The sequence below is a fragment of the Pseudophryne corroboree genome, unplaced genomic scaffold (genome assembly GCF_028390025.1).
Source record: "Pseudophryne corroboree isolate aPseCor3 unplaced genomic scaffold, aPseCor3.hap2 scaffold_1131, whole genome shotgun sequence".
Classification (NCBI taxonomy): domain Eukaryota; kingdom Metazoa; phylum Chordata; class Amphibia; order Anura; family Myobatrachidae; genus Pseudophryne; species Pseudophryne corroboree.
The window spans coordinates 30,811-47,082 of record NW_026967757.1 but is presented as its reverse complement, the minus strand read 5'-3'; the positions used below and the strand labels follow the sequence as shown (position 1 = coordinate 47,082).

Sequence of the window (16,272 nt, the reverse complement as noted above, 5' to 3'; positions counted from 1 at the left end):
CGGCAGGCAGATTCCCCCTTGTTACACATTGCGGCAAGCAGATTCCCCCTTTTTACACATTGCGGCAAGCAGCTTCCCCCTTTTTACACATTGCGGCAGGCAGATTCCCCCTTTTTACACATTGCGGCAGGCAGTCCCCCTTTTTACACATAGCTGCAGGCAGATTCCCCCTTTTTACACATAGCGGCAGGCAGATTCCCCCTTTTTACACATTGCGGCAGGTAGTCCCCCTTTTTACACATAGCTGCAGGCAGATTCCCCCTTTTAACACATAGCTGCAGGCAGATTCCCCCCTTTTACACATAGCTGCAGGCAGATTCCCCCTTTTTACACATAGCGGCAGGCAGATTCCCCCTTTTTACACATAGCGGCAGGCAGATTCCCCCTTTTTACACATAGCGGCAGGCAGATTCCCCCTTTTTACACATAGCGGCAGGCAGTCCCAACAAAGAAAGAAAGAGACGAAAGAAAGAAAGAAAGAAAGAAAGAAAGAAAGAAAGAAAGAAAGAAAGAAAGAAAGAAAGAAAGAAAGAAAGAAAGAAAGAAAGAAAGAAGAATTATACTTACCCTCTCCGCTGGCTCAGGCTTCTCGTGCAGCTTGACGATTCCCGGGCAGTAGAGAAGGAGGAGGAGGGAGGTGGAGGAGGGAGCCGCAGCAGCGCTGTCTTATTGGTGGAGGCGCTGCTGCTGCTGCCCCTCTGCTTCACTATAGGCTGTTCTCGGAAGACAGCCTATAGTGAAGCAGAGGGGCAGCAGCAGCAGCGCCTCCACCAGTAACAAAGCGCTGCTGCGGCTCCTTCCTTCAGCTCCCTCCTCCTCCTCCTCCCGCCCGTGCCGCTGCTCCTCTCATCTCCAAGCGACCCTCCTCCCTCTTCGTGTGTTACAGAGGCGGCAGCGTGTCTGGTGCTGCGGTTGCTGCCCGTAGTGCCCTGGCCTGATCTGTTCGTTACGACGGGCGGGCGGCGGGAGTCGCAGGACGCAGACCTGACGGGAGCGCTGGTGTGCGGCTGCGGCATAATACAATGAGTCATTGTGACTCATTGTAATGCCGGCGGCTGTGGGCCCTTGAGTGCGGTGGGGCACCAGTGCAATGCACTGCCTGCCCTGCCAGTAGTTCCGCCCCTGGTGCCCCCCACTGGTGTGGGCTCCTGCAAGAGAGCCCCAGCGTCATGCAGTGGATTTGGCAGAAGCAGAGGACTCTGCTCCTGCGATCTTGAAGAGGCTTCTTGGAGTCAGCATCAGCATTCCCTTGGTGAATCCACAATGCCCTTCTATCCGAGACTGCCATGAAATTGGCCCGTGAGCACTTGTGCCCGGTGTAGGATTTTTAAATATGTGTAGTTTACTGTATGCAAGGGTTTAAAACCTTTTAGGAACTGAGATCTAAGGTGTATTACATGTAGTTTAAAAAAAACAAAAAAGGTTTATTTTATGGCAGTAGTTTCCAAACTGGGGTTCTTGCACTGGTAGCATAGTTTGGTGGTCCAGGACCAATTAAAATTATTTATACTTTATTAAATTGGCAAAACCATTCCCTCACAACATAACTGAACCTGAGGATGACATGCTATAAACACAATTTACTTAATTTTATATTTTTTTCTGAATTTCTCAATAAAAAAAACTTTGGCCTAGGGGTGCCGTGAAACAAATTCTGATACTATTTATTTATATAGTGCTCTTTCTCCAACAGGACTTGAGATATGGCTTCTGGAACTGAACACAGGATTCTAAATGTGGCTGTACCAAGGACCTATACAGTGGCATTACAGGTTGAGTATCCCTTATCCAAAATGCTTGGGACCAGAGGAATTTTGGATATCGGATTTTTCTGTATTTTGGAATAATTGCATACCATAACGAGATATTATGGTGATGGGACCTAAATCTAAGCACAGAATGCATTTATGTTTCATATATACCATATATACACAGCCTGAAGGTAATTTTAGCCAATATTTTTTATAACTTTGTGCATTAAACAAAGTGTGTGTACATTCACAGAATTCATTTATGTGTCATATACACCTTATACACACAGTCTGAAGTTCATTTAATACAATATTTTTAATAACTTTGAGTATTAAACAAAGTTTGTGTACACTGAGCCATCAAAAAACAAAGGTTTCACTATCTCAGTCTCACTCAAAAAAGTCCGTATTTCGGAATATTCCGTATTTCGGAATATTTGGATATGGGATACTCAACCTGTATTACTTTTTTCTGCTACTGGTTCTTTACCTAAGCATCTGACTTGCCTTTCCTATTGCTTTGTTACATTGCTCACCTGAAATAGTAATACTTAGATAGCTTTCCTCTTGCCATTATAATGCCCTTAATATTATAGTTAGCCTTTGTATTTTTGAGACGTGTATGATTTTGCATTTTTTGGCATTAAATGTTGCCATGTTCTTGACCATTCCTCTAGTCCAGGGGCGGAACTGCCAGAGACAACGGAGTCAGTTGCCGCCGGGCTCCAGCCCTAAAGGGGCTTCCTCCATTGCCCTCCGGCTGTTACGTGCCCTTCCTACTAAATAGACAAAGGCGCTACCAGCAGGGTCTCGCAGTTTGTACATTCCATGCCGTAACACCCTTCTTTCCACCTTTTTCAAGACCCAGCCCAGCAGCCTCGCCGCTGCCACCACCGCTAGCTGCAGCACTGCCAGCGGTGGGGTGCCCCTGCTTCTTCTCACACCACAGATAGCTGGGCAGCACTGCAACTGCCTGCCTGATTGCTCCGCCCCCTTCCGGCTCCCAAGCACCTCTGCTGCCCAGTGATCCAGGAGCCTGCTGCTAGGAAGAAGTGGCCGAGCTTCAGCAAGCGAGTCTGGACACTGGCGGAGGAAGCCATGATAACCAGATAATGGGGAGTGGAGAGCCAGTTCCAAGGTAATACTTTATACAGCTGGTTGAGATCCTGGTCGGTGGATATGGATTCCAAGAAAACCCTGGAGGTGCTTCCTTTCAAGGGAGACACTCTCTTTGGAGAAGACCTCAATAAGATTGTAGCTGATCTGGCTACTCCTAAAACAGCTTGCCTACCTAGTATGACTCCTACCACGCAGAAGGCTAAAAGTACTTTCCCTTGGCCCTTTCATCCTCAAGGTAAAGCGTACCCAAGGTCAGGCATACCCAAAGCAAGCTCATGCTTCCAGACCTGCCAAGCCCAGACTGAAGCAAGCCTGGGCTGCCCATCAGCCTGCTTCCAAAACGGACAAGCCTGCCGCATGACGGTGCAGGCCTCCCTCTGGGGGATCCCAGGGTGGGGGGCCCGACTTCTAGGTTTGGCATAATTCTAAGCTAGAGAATTCTGTTTGGAGCTTACCTTGTACTTTGTGAAGAAATAATCAGCATTGTGGCTGAGCAGATACATGTAGTGTGTGGCTGCAAACTGCATGGATCTGCTGCGTTGTAATGCTGATACTTTTTTTTTCAAAGTACCAATAGCTTCATATAATGTTCACAATTTTTATGCAGGATCAAATAGCTCAATAGGTAGGGTGTTTGATTAGAATTCAACAGGTTATAGGTTTGAATCCTGGGTATGGTAGTTTGAGATGTGTTATTTAATAAAGTATGTTGTTCTGACTGCCGGCATCCTATCACCTGGGATATCATACTAAATAAATGGAGTTGATCAATTTTTTTTTATTTTTTTTATAAACTAGGGACAATTTCCAGATACTTTTCTTTATAACTGAGATTGCCCCCTGGAACTTCACATCAGTTGACAACTATGCATGAGTGGGCAGTGCTTGCTCTGGATCTGCCCACCCATTTATGTGCCGTCATAAAAGAAAGCACAACTGACAGTTATCCTGGGCGTACACTACACAATTATCTGTCAGGCTATCTATCCAGTCTGGATGGATGGAATGAAAATCTGGTAATGTATAGGAGCAAATGTCAATTAACCATTTGCTCCCAAACACTAGAAAAGTGGTCAAAAATGGTCATTACACAAATTGGTTAAACCCAAAATTTAACCAATTTGTTTAGGGGACCATTTTTGTCCATTTTCTAGTGTTTGAGAGTAAATCGTTGATGGTCATTTGCTCACATAGATAACCGGATTTCTATTCCAACCAGCCAGTGTTGGAGATATGGTCTGCCAGATTACATAATGCATACCAGAGCCATAACTAGACTTTTTGGTGCCCTGTGACAGATAATTATATGCCCCCCCCCCTCCCCATTTTTGCAATATGGACAAAAGGCGCATGCCTTGTGGGGAAGGGGCATAACAAGATTGGTCTCAGAGAAAGCACATGAGATATGAAGATATATCTAGTATACTTGACACTCAATGGTTTGTGGTATTGCCGGGGTGCCCTCCTTAAATGCATATACAGTCACACATGGCGTGTTTGTGCAAATGGCATATCAGCAGTCAGCACTAACTGGTGACATGCCATTTGTACAAGTAAGCCATGTGTGACTAATATATAAACATACTTTATTAAATAACACCTCAAACTATCATACCCAGGATTCAAACCTATAACCTGTTGAATTCTAATCAAATACCTTACCCATTGAGCTACTTGATCCTGCATCTATTCAAACCTCCAAAAACAGATTCAGTTGCATTTTCCAGCGTGTTTTGTTTGCGCCTTTGCAAATGTCTTACATCGACAAACTTATTTAGTACTATTTTGCAAATAGGGTTACATTGTCGCAACATTGTGTTCCCTAATTGCTTGATTTTTTTAAATGCAACAATTGATAAAGACACCTGATAATTGCTCTGTGGAGTCTTATTTTGTGTCTACTTCTTATCTACATTTAATTCCCTACCTCTAATCAAGGCATTTTTAAATGCTGGGGGCTGCCAGGACGTGAGGCCTACCTAGACTTTAGATCTGAATTTGAATGTACTTGTGAACTAACTTAATTTTCTACTTCTAAATTCATTCCTAAATTCACTACTTACATTAATCCTGTAGTTGGGCATTTTGAGCCTTCAATTGTGGGCATTGCTTTGTGTCCAGACCAGCAGCTGGTGGTGTGCATTTGCTGGAAAGGCATCGAAGACCTCCGATATGCTGCATCTCCTGATGTGTGTCTCCCTCAAGTGGCTGTCAGCAAATGCATGATAGACACCCCATTCCAAGCTGATTGTGACATCACGGAACATGCATCATAGAACAGGCATGCTAGAATATGGGTCTTCAACCTGCGACCCTCCAGCTGCTGTGGAACTACATATACCAGCATGCCCTGCCTCAGTTTTAGCATACCTTAATAGCAAAACTGTGGCAGGGCATGCTGGGATGTGTAGTTTCACAGCAGCTGGAGAGCCACAGGATGAAGACCCATGTGCTAGAGCCAAGCCGCAGGTACATTGAATGCTAGCAAGCTGAATGTTTAAATCATTTTTGTTCCGCAGCATTCCAATGCGGAAGATTCCATGGAACCAGAGATTATTCCATTGAGAAGGACATGCTGCCTTGATGACTGCACTGTGCAAATTAAATCACGGAGCCAGTTGGCTTGTGGGTGGCTCTGGTGACTGGGTGGTTGGGTGGGCTGTGTGTCGGAGGTGGAGCACATGCAAATGAATGTGTATCATCCAGCTAGTGAGAGTGAAAACTCATGCAGGAGTGTGCCTGCTTGTCAGTGGGTTATGCACCTTGCCAGGCGTCAAATCTACATGGAGCAGCTGGAGGGGACAAGAGCAGGTTTGCAAAATATAGATAGAAGAGCATATATGCTGGCGCATTCTCCATGATTGTGTCAGCTTATGTTTTGGTGCACTGCACTTTCCTTCACTAAGTTTTAGCCATTTTGGTTAAACGCAAGTGTAGTTGCTTCTCGCCCTTTTGGCTGTGATCTTGTATCGTGGTTGAAGAGTCTGCTGGAGGGATTGTTTTCTTCATTGGCGAGAGACTGAAGATATTCCAGGATGGAAGGCTTGGGAACACTATCCGTTTTTCAGTTGTGGAAGAGTTGAAAGACCGGATTGGACTACATTCTATAGTAAAGGATATCTTTGTATTTATTAATCCTCCATTTATATGTGTCTGTCTTTCAATAAAGCTTCGGGCTTGTGATTCCTTCACCCTCTTACACTCCACACCCATAGCCTTATTAACTGTTGTATTATTGTATTGTTTAAATGTATAGTGCAGTTCATGATTTATAGTGTAGGCTGGCCTGTGCTGTAGTTCTTGAACTGTACTATACCGACAGCATTTGTATTGTGTTTTGGCTGTGCTGCAACACGGTACTTATGTGTGTAATGTTTATGTATGTTTTTTTGCTTCTTTATGTCAATAAAGACTGCTTTTTCAATCCAATATCTGAAAACAATCAATGTTTATCTTTGATGGCAATAGAAGTGGTATGATATTTGCTGCTTTTTAAAGGCAATATCTGATATGTCCCCTATCTGGGAACCATATATTAAATGGCTTTTCAGAAAAGGGAGATGGGAGAAGAGCTTTCAGTACTTGTAGGACCGATGCTCATTTCCTATTCTAGCCTCCAAAAACAGATTCAGTTGCATTTTCCAGCGTGTTTTGGATGCGCCTTTGCAAATGTCTTACATCGACAAACTTATTTAGTACTATTTTGCAAATAGGGTTACATTGTTGCAACATTGTGTTCCCTAATTGCTTGATTTTTTAAATGCAACAATTGATAAAGACAGCTGATAACTGCTCTGTGGAGTCTTATTTTGTGTCTACTTCTTATCTACATTTAATTCTCTACCTCTAATCAAGGCATTTTTAAATGCTGGGGGCTGCCAGGACGTGAGGCCTACCTAGACTTTAGATCTGAATTTGAATGTACTTGTGAACTAACTTAATTTCCTACTTCTAAATTCATTCCTAAATCCACTACTTACATGAATCCTGTAGTTGGGCATTTTGGGACTTCGATTGTGGGCATTGTTTTGTGTCCAGACCAGCAGCAGGTGGTGTGCATTTGCTGGAAAGGCATCGAAGACCTCCGATATGCTGCATCTCCTGATGTGTGTCTCCCTCAAGTGTCTGTCAGCAAATGCCTGCTAGACACCCCATTCCAAGCTGATTGTGACATCACGGTACATGCATCATAGAACAGGCATGCTAGAACATGGGTCTTCAACCTGCGACCCTCCAGCTGCTGTGGAACTACACATCCCAGCATGCCCTGCCTCAGTTTTAGCATACCTTAATAGCAAAACTGTGGCAGGGCATGCTGGGATGTGTAGTTTCACAGCAGCTGGAGGGCCACAGGATGAAGACCCATGTGCTAGAGCCAAGCCGCAGGTACATTGAATGCTAGCAAGCTGAATATTTAAATCCTTTTTGTTCCGCAGCATTCCAATGTGGAAGATTCCATGGAACCAGAGATCCTTCCATTGAGAAGGACATGCTGCCTGGATGACTACACTGTGCAAATTAAATCACGGAGCCAGTTGGTTTGTGGGTGGCTCTGGTGACTGGGTGGTTGGGTGGGTGGTGTGTCGGAGGTGGAGCACATGCAAATGATTGTGTATCATCCAGCTAGTGAGAGAGAAAACTCATGCAGGAGTGTGCCTGCTTGTCAGTGGGTTATGCACCTTGCCAGACGTCAAATCTACATAGAGCAGCTGGAGGGGACAAGAGCAGGTTTGCAAAATATAGATAGAAGAGCATATCTGCTGGCACATTCTCCATGATTGTGTCAGCTTATGTTTTGGTGCACTGCACTTTCCTCCACTAAGTTTTAGCCATTTTTGTTAAGCTCAAGTGTAGTTGCTTCTCGGCCTTTTGGCTGTGATCTTGTATCGTGGTTGAAGGGTCTGCTGGAGGGAGGGATTGTTTTCTTCATTGGCGAAAGACCAAAGATATTCCAGGATGGAAGGCTTGGGAACACTATCCGTTTTTCAGTTGTGGAAGAGCACAGAGGTCGGATTGGACTACATTCTATAGTAAAGGATACCTTTCTATTTATTGCCCCTCCCCTTATATGTGTCTGTGTTACAATAAAGCTTCGGTCTTGTGATTCCCTCACCCTCTTACACTCCACACACATAGCCTTATTAACTGTTGTATTATTGTATAGTTTAAATGTATAGTGCAGTTCATGATTTATAGTGTAGGCTGGCCTGTGCTGTAGTTCTTGAACTGTACTATACCGACAGCATTTGTATTGTGTTTTGGCTGTGCTGCAACACAGTACTTATGTGTGTAATGTTTATGTATGTTTTTTTGCTTCTTTATGTCAATAAAGACTGCTTTTTCAATCCAATATCTGAAAACAATCAATGTTTATCTTTGATGGCAATAGAAGTGGTATGATATTTGCTGCTTTTGAAAGGCAATATCTGATATGTCCCCTATCTGGGAACCATATATTAAATGGCTTTTCAGAAAAGGAAGATGGTAGAAGAGCTTTCAGTACTTGTTGGACCGATGCACATTTCCTATTCTAGCCTCCAAAAACAGATTCAGTTGCATTTTCCAGTGTGTTTTAAATGCGCCTTTGCAAATGTCTTACATCGACAAACTTATTTAGTACTATTTTGCAAATAGGGTTACATTGTTGCAACATTGTGTTCCCTAATTGCTTGATTTTTTAAATGCAACAATTGATAAAGACACCTGATAACTGCTCTGTGGAGTCTTATTTTGCGTCTACTTCTTATCTACATTTAATTCCCTACCTCTAATCAAGGCATTTTTAAATGCTGGGGGCTGCCAGGACGTGAGGCCTACCTAGACTTTAGATCTGAATTTGAATGTACTTGTGAACTAACTTAATTTCCTACTTCTAAATTCATTCCTAAATTCACTACTTACATGAATCCTGTAGTTGGGCATTTTGGGACTTCGATTGTGGGCATTGTTTTGTGTCCAGACCAGCAGCAGGTGGTGTGCATTTGCTGGAAAGGCATCGAAGACCTCCGATATGCTGCATCTCCTGATGTGTGTCTACCTCAAGTGGCTGTCAGCAAATGCCTGCTAGATACCCCATTCCAAGCTGATTGTGACATCACGGAACATGCATCATAGAACAGGCATGCTAGAACATGGGTCTTCAACCTGCGACCCTCCAGCTGCTGTGGAACTACACATCCCAGCATGCCCTGCCTCAGTTTTAGCATACCTTAATAGCAAAACTGTGGCAGGGCATGCTGGGATGTGTAGTTTCACAGCAGCTGGAGGGCCACAGGATGAAGACCCATGTGCTAGAGCCAAGCCGCAGGTACATTGAATGCTAGCAAGCTGAATGTTTAAATCCTTTTTGTTCCGCAGCATTCCAATGCGGAAGATTCCATGGAACCAGAGATTATTCCATTGAGAAGGACATGCTGCCTGGATGACTGCACTGAGCAAATTAAGTCACGGAGCCAGTTGGCTTGTGGGTGGCTCTGGTGACTGGGTGGTTGGGTGGGCGGTGTGTCGGAGGTGGAGCACATGCAAATGAATGTGTATCATCCAGCTAGTGAGAGTGAAAACTCATGCAGGAGTGTGCCTGCTTGTCAGTGGGTTATGCACCTTGCCAGACGTCAAATCTACATGGAGCAGCTGGAGGGGACAAGAGCAGGTTTGCAAAATATAGATAGAAGAGCATATATGCTGGCGCATTCTCCATGATTGTGTCAGCTTATGTTTTGGTGCACTGCACTTTCCTCCACTAAGTTTTAGCTATTTTGGTTAAACAAAAGTGTAGTTGCTTCTCGCCCTTTTGGCTGTGATCTTGTATCGTGGTTGAAGAGTCTGCTGGAGGGATTGTTTTCTTCATTGGCGAGAGACTGAAGATATTCCAGGATGGAAGGCTTGGGAACACTATCCGTTTTTAAGTTGTGGAAGAGTTGAAAGACCGGATTGGACTACATTCTATAGTAAAGGATATCTTTGTATTTATTAATCCTCCCTTTATATGTGTCTGTCTTTCAATAAAGCTTCGGGCTTGTGATTCCCTCACCCTCTTACACTCCACACCCATAGCCTTATTAACTGTTGTATTATTGTATTGTTTAAATGTATAGTGCAGTTCATGATTTATAGTGTAGGCTGGCCTGTGCTGTAGTTCTTGAACTGTACTATACCGACAGCATTTGTATTGTGTTTTATCTGTGCTGCAACACAGTACTTATGTGTGTAATGTTTATGTATGTTTTTTTGCTTCTTTATGTCAATAAAGACTGCTTTTTCAATCCAATATCTGAAAACAATCAATGTTTATCTTTGATGGCAATAGAAGTGGTATGATATTTGCTGCTTTTGAAAGGCAATATCTGATATGTCCCCTATCTGGGAACCATATATTAAATGGCTTTTCAGAAAAGGGAGATGGTAGAAGAGCTTTCAGTACTTGTAGGACCGATGCACATTTCCTATTCTAGCCTCCAAAAACAGATTCAGTTGCATTTTCCAGCGTGTTTTGGATGCGCCTTTGCAAATGTCTTACATCGACAAACTTATTCAGTACTATTTTGCAAATAGGGTTACATTGTTGCAACATTGTGTTCCCTAATTGCTTGATTTTTTAAATGCAACAATTGATAAAGACACCTGATAACTGCTCTGTGGAGTCTTATTTTGTGTCTACTTTTTATCTACATTTAATTCTCTACCTCTAATCAAGGCATTTTTAAGTGCTGGGGGCTGCCAGGACGTGAGGCCTACCTAGACTTTAGATCTGAATTTGAATGTACTTGTGAACTAACTTAATTTCCTACTTCTAAATTCATTCCTAAATTCACTACTTACATGAATCCTGTAGTTGGGCATTTTGGGACTTCGATTGTGGGCATTGTTTTGTGTCCAGACCAGCAGCAGGTGGTGTGCATTTGCTGGAAAGGCATCGAAGACCTCCGATATGCTGCATCTCCTGATGTGTGTCTCCCTCAAGTGGCTGTCAGCAAATGCCTGCTAGACACCCCATTCCAAGCTGATTGTGACATCACGGTACATGCATCATAGAACAGGCATGCTAGAACATGGGTCTTCAACCTGCGACCCTCCAGCTGCTGTGGAACTACACATCCCAGCATGCCCTGCCTCAGTTTTAGCATACCTTAATAGCAAAACTGTGGCAGGGCATGCTGGGATGTGTAGTTTCACAGCAGCTGGAGGGCCACAGGATGAAGACCCATGTGCTAAAGCCAAGCCGCAGGTACATTGAATGCTAGCAAGCTGAATATTTAAATCCTTTTATTCCGCAGCATTCCAATGTGGAAGATTCCATGGAACCAGAGATCCTTCCATTGAGAAGGACATGCTGCCTGGATGACTACACTGTGCAAATTAAATCACGGAGCCAGTTGGCTTGTGGGTGGCTCTGGTCACTGGGTGGTTGGGTGGGTGGTGTGTCGGAGGTGGAGCACATGCAAATGATTGTGTATCATCCAGCTAGTGAGAGAGAAAACTCATGCAGGAGTGTGCCTGCTTGTCAGTGGGTTATGCACCTTTCCAGACGTCAAATCTACATGGAGCAGCTGGAGAGGACAAGAGCAGGTTTGCAAAATATAGACAGAAGAGCTCTCCAGCCTAGTTTGCTGTCTGTTTCCACTTCTCTTTTCTTGAGCCGCTCCCTTCTATGCCCTTGCGCACTATCCTGACTTCTCCCATCTGCTTACTTTGTGCCTTCCAACGCACAATGCGAACTACAGGTAGTGCTGCAGGGCCCACACCCTTTTACTTGCCATACAGAGCAGCTCTGGAGTTGTTACAGTGCCCAGCTTCTGCAAGAAATCAGCTTGAATGCTTCAGGGGCTGGGGCATAGCCAACATGAGCCCCGCACCGAAGGAGGGTGGAGGTGTTTAATGCGAACTATAGGTCATCCAAGCGCCGCAAAAGGCCGCCATGCCCTGCATGCCCCTTTTCTCTTTTCATATGCAGACGAGGGTTGAAGCCAACTTTGACCCACTGCTTGGATGACATCACCATATGCAAATCCATCTGCTGCAGGCCTTCCCCCAGGAATGCTTGCACTAGTTGTTGCATTTGGTTTGTTGTTTGGGGGTGCTTCAGTATTAGGCAGCCTTCTGCCCTCCCATGTTCATCTGAAAATATGTGTTCTCCCTGCAGTTGTTGTCCCCAGATGAGAGTTCCCTTGTGCTGCCTCAGTTGAATCTTCTTTACTTGACAGAGATGTGCCTGAGCATCGGCCCTCCCCAGCCCTATCCCAAATCATACTTATTTTGCATAGGAGATACCATGGTCATGAAGATTGTTCTCCCAGGGTGAGGTTCATTCATTGCATTCTGGGTATGCTGACTCCTGTGATTTCCCCAAATGTGGGAAACTTGACTGCATTATTTGTGGTAGTGGGGGACTGTGTTTGTGCTTTCCTCTGGTCAGCTCTGGTAAAAGTCAGATTTCTTTGTCTCAGATCTTCCTCTAGCCTTGTTCTTCTTTCGAGTGTTCCCTTGTGCTGCCTCAGTTGGATCTCCTTTACTTGACAGGGGGGTGCCCAAGCAGCGACCCTCCCCAGCTCTAGCCCAACTCCTACTTACCTGCCAGGTGAGATACTATGATCATGAAGGTGCTTCTCCCAGGGCAAGGCTCACCCATTGCACTCTGGGTGTGCTGCCCCTGTGATTTCCCCAAATGTGGGAAACTTGACTGCATAATTTGTGTTTCCACTGGTCGGCTTTCATATAATTCAGATCTCTTTGTCTCAGGTCTCTCTCCAGCCTAGTTTGCAGTCTGTTTCCACTTCTTTTTTTTTTGAGCCCCTCCCTTCTATACCCTTGTGCACTATCCTGACTTCTCCTCCTGTCTGCTTACTTTGTGCCTTCCAATGCACAATGCAAACTACAGGTAGTGCTGCAGGGCCCACAAACTTTTACTTGCATTACAGAGCAGCTCTGGAGCTGTTACAGTGCCAAGCTGCTGCAAGAAATCAGCTTGAATGCTTCAGGGGCTGGGGCATTGCCAACATGAGCCCCACACCGAAGGAGGGTGGGGGTGTTTAATGCGAACTAAGGGTCATCTAAGCGCCGCAAAAGGCCGCCATTCCCTGCATACCCCTTTTCTCTTTTCATATGCAGATGAGGGTTCCAGCCAACTTTGGCCCACTGCTTGGATGACATCACTGTATGCAAATCCGTCTTCTGCAGACCTTCCCCCAGGAATGCTTGTACTAGTTGTTGCATTTGGTTTGTTGTTTGGGGGTGCTTCAGTATTAGACAGCCTTCTGCCCTCCCATGTTCATCTGAAAATATGTGTTCTCCCTGCAGTTGTTGTCCCCAGATGAGAGTTCCCTGGTGCTGCCTCAGTTGAATCTCCTTTACTTGACAGAGATGTGCCTGAGCAGCGGCCCTCCCCAGCCCTATCCCAAATCATACTTATTTTGCATAGGAGATATCATGGTAATGAAGACTGTTATCCCAGGGTGAGGTTCATTCATTGCATTCTGGGTATGCTGACCCCTGTGATTTCCCCAAATGTGGGAAACTCGACTTCATTATTTGTGGTAGTGGGGGACTGTGTTTGTGCTTTCCTCTGGTCAGCTCTGGTAAAAGTCAGATTTATTTGTCTCAGATCTTCCTCTAGCCTTGTTCTTCTTTCGAGAGTACCCTTGTGCTGACTCAGTTGGATCTCCTTCACTTGACAGGGAAGTGCCCGAGCAGCGACCCTACCCAGCTCTAGCCCAACTCCTACTTACCTGCCAGGTGAGATACTATGATCATGAAGGTGCTTCTCCCAGGGCAAGGCTCACCCATTGCACTCTGGGTGTGCTGCTCTTGCGATTTCCCCAAATGTGGGAAACTTGACTGCATAATTTGTGTTTCCCCTGGTCGGCTCTCGTATAATTCAGATCTCTTTGTCTCAGGTCTCTCTCCAGCCTAGTTTGCTGTCTGTTTCCACTTCTCTTTTCTTGAGCCGCTCCCTTCTATGCCCTTGCGCACTATTATGACCTCTCCTGTCTGCTTACTTTGTGCCTTCCAACGTCAATGCAAACTACAGGTAGTGCTGCAGGGCCCACACCCTTTTACATGCTTTACAGAGCAGCTCTGGAGCTGTTACAGTGCCCAGCTGCTGCAAGAAATCAGCTTGAATGCTTCAGGGGCTGGGGCATAGCCAACATGAGCACCACACCGAAGGAGGGTGGAGGTGTTTAATGTGAATTAGGGGTCATCCAAGCGCCGCAAAAGGCCGCCATGCCCTGCACATCCCTTTTTTCTTTTCATATGCAGACGAGGGTTGAAGCCAACTTTGACCCACTGCTTGGATGACATCACCATATGCAAATCCATCTGCTGCAGGCCTTCCCCCAGGAATGCTTGCACTAGTTGTTGCATTTGGTTTGTTGTTTGGGGGTGCTTCAGTATTAGGCAGCCTTCTGCCCTCCCATGTTCATCTGAAAATATGTGTTCTCCCTGCAGTTGTTGTCCCCAGATGAGAGTTCCCTTGTGCTGCCTCAGTTGAATCTCCTTTACTTGACAGAGATGTGCCTGAGCAGCGGCCCTCCCCAGCTCTATCCCAAATCATACTTATTTTGCATAGGAGATACCATGGTCATGAAGATTGTTCTCCCAGATTGAGGTTCATTCTTTGCATTCTGGGTATGCTGACCCCTGTGATTTCCCCAAATGTGGGAAACTTGACTGCATTATTTGTGGTAGTGGGGGACTGTGTTTGTGCTTTCCTCTGGTCAGCTCTGGTAAAAGTCAGATTTCTTTGTCTCAGATCTTCCTCTAGCCTTGTTCTTCTTTCGAGAGTTCCCTTGTGCTGCCTCAGTTGGATCTCCTTCACTTGACAGGGGGGTGCCCGAGCAGCGACCCTCCCCAGCTCTAGCCCAACTCCTACTTACCTGCCAGGTGAGATACTATGATCATGTAGGTGCTTCTCCCAGGGCAAGGCTCACCCATCGCACTCTGGGTGTGCTGCCCCTGTGATTTCCCCAAATGTGGGAAACTTGACTGCATAATTTGTGTTTCCCCTGGTCGGCTCTCGTATAATTCAGATGTCTTTGTCTCAGGTCTCTCTCCAGCCTAGTTTGCTGTCTGTTTCCACTTCTCTTTTCTTGAGCCGCTCCCTTCTATGCCCTTGCGCACTATCCTGACTTCTCCCGTCTGCTTACTTTGTGCCTTCCAACGCACAATGCGAACTACAGGTAGTGCTGCATGGCCCACACCCTTTTACTTGCCTTACAGAGCAGCTCTGGAGCTGTTACAGTGCCCAGCTGCTGCAAGAAATCAGCTTGAATGCTTCAGGGGCTGGGGCATAGCCAACATGAGCCCCACACCGAAGGAGGGTGGAGGTGTTTAATGCGAACTAGGGGTCATCCAAGCGCCGCAAAAGGCCGCCATGCCCTGCACGCCCCTCTTCTCTATTCATATGCAGATGAGGGTTGAAGCCAACTTTGACCCACTGCTTGGATGACATCACCATATGCAAATCCATCTGCTGCAGGCCTTCCCCCAGGAATGCTTGCACTAGTTGTTGCATTTGGTTTGTTGTTTGGGGGTGCTTCAGTATTAGGCAGCCTTCTGCCCTCCCATGTTCATCTGAAAATATGTGTTCTCCCTGCAGTTGTTGTCCCCAGATGAGAGTTCCCTTGTGCTGCCTCAGTTGAATCTCCTTTACTTGACAGAGATGTGCCTGAGCAGCGGCCCTCCCCAGCTCTATCCCAAATCATACTTATTTTGCATAGGAGATACCATGGTCATGAAGATTGTTTTCCCAGGGTGAGGTTCATTCATTGCATTCTGGGTATGCTGACCCCTGTGATTTCCCCAAATGTGGGAAACTGGACTGCATTATTTGTGGTAGTGAGGGACTGTGTTTGTGCTTTCCTCTGGTCAGCTCTGGTAAAAGTCAGATTTCTTTGTCTCAGATCTTCCTCTAGCCTTGTTCTTCTTTCGAGAGTTCCCTTGTGCTGCCTCAGTTGGATCTCCTTCACTTGACAGGGGGGTGCCTGAGCAGCGACCCTCCCCAGCTCTAGCCCAGCTCCTACTTACCTGCCAGGTGAGATACTATGATCATGAAGGTGCTTCTCCCAGGGCAAGGCTCACCCATTGCACTCTGGGTGTGCTGCTCCTGCGGTTTCCCCAAATGTTGGACACATGACTGCATAATTTGTGTTTCACCTGGTCGGCTCTCGTATAATTCAGATCTCTTTGTCTCAGGTCTCTCTCCAGCCTAATTTGCAGTCTGTTTCCACTTTTCTTTTCTTGAGTTGCTCCCTTCTATGCCCTTGCGCACTACCCTGACTTCTCCTGTCTGCTTACTTTGTGCCTTCCAACGCACAATGCAAACTACAGGTAGTGCTGCAGGGCCCACACCCTTTTACTTGCCTTACAGAGCAGCTTTGGAGCTGTTACAGTGCCCAGCTGCTGCAAG

The 16,272-nt window shown here is 45.7% G+C and overlaps 8 non-coding genes across 8 annotated transcripts; all 8 read left to right on the top strand.

Moving 5' to 3' along the window:
* Positions 1-12,113: 12,113 nt before the first annotated feature.
* On the top strand, positions 12,114-12,277 carry LOC134989933 (U1 spliceosomal RNA). Its single transcript, XR_010194897.1, has one exon. It is a non-coding gene; the product is annotated as a U1 spliceosomal RNA (small nuclear RNA).
* A 152-nt stretch (positions 12,278-12,429) lies between these two features.
* Positions 12,430-12,592, top strand: LOC134989940 (U1 spliceosomal RNA). The gene has a single exon (XR_010194904.1). It is a non-coding gene; the product is annotated as a U1 spliceosomal RNA (small nuclear RNA).
* A 675-nt stretch (positions 12,593-13,267) lies between these two features.
* LOC134989939 (U1 spliceosomal RNA) lies at positions 13,268-13,431 on the top strand. The gene has a single exon (XR_010194903.1). It is a non-coding gene; the product is annotated as a U1 spliceosomal RNA (small nuclear RNA).
* A 152-nt stretch (positions 13,432-13,583) lies between these two features.
* Positions 13,584-13,746, top strand: LOC134989941 (U1 spliceosomal RNA). Its single transcript, XR_010194905.1, has one exon. It is a non-coding gene; the product is annotated as a U1 spliceosomal RNA (small nuclear RNA).
* A 670-nt stretch (positions 13,747-14,416) lies between these two features.
* On the top strand, positions 14,417-14,580 carry LOC134989938 (U1 spliceosomal RNA). Its single transcript, XR_010194902.1, has one exon. It is a non-coding gene; the product is annotated as a U1 spliceosomal RNA (small nuclear RNA).
* A 152-nt stretch (positions 14,581-14,732) lies between these two features.
* Positions 14,733-14,895, top strand: LOC134989945 (U1 spliceosomal RNA). Its single transcript, XR_010194909.1, has one exon. It is a non-coding gene; the product is annotated as a U1 spliceosomal RNA (small nuclear RNA).
* A 671-nt stretch (positions 14,896-15,566) lies between these two features.
* Positions 15,567-15,730, top strand: LOC134989935 (U1 spliceosomal RNA). Its single transcript, XR_010194899.1, has one exon. It is a non-coding gene; the product is annotated as a U1 spliceosomal RNA (small nuclear RNA).
* A 152-nt stretch (positions 15,731-15,882) lies between these two features.
* On the top strand, positions 15,883-16,045 carry LOC134989946 (U1 spliceosomal RNA). The gene has a single exon (XR_010194910.1). It is a non-coding gene; the product is annotated as a U1 spliceosomal RNA (small nuclear RNA).
* Positions 16,046-16,272: the final 227 nt, after the last annotated feature.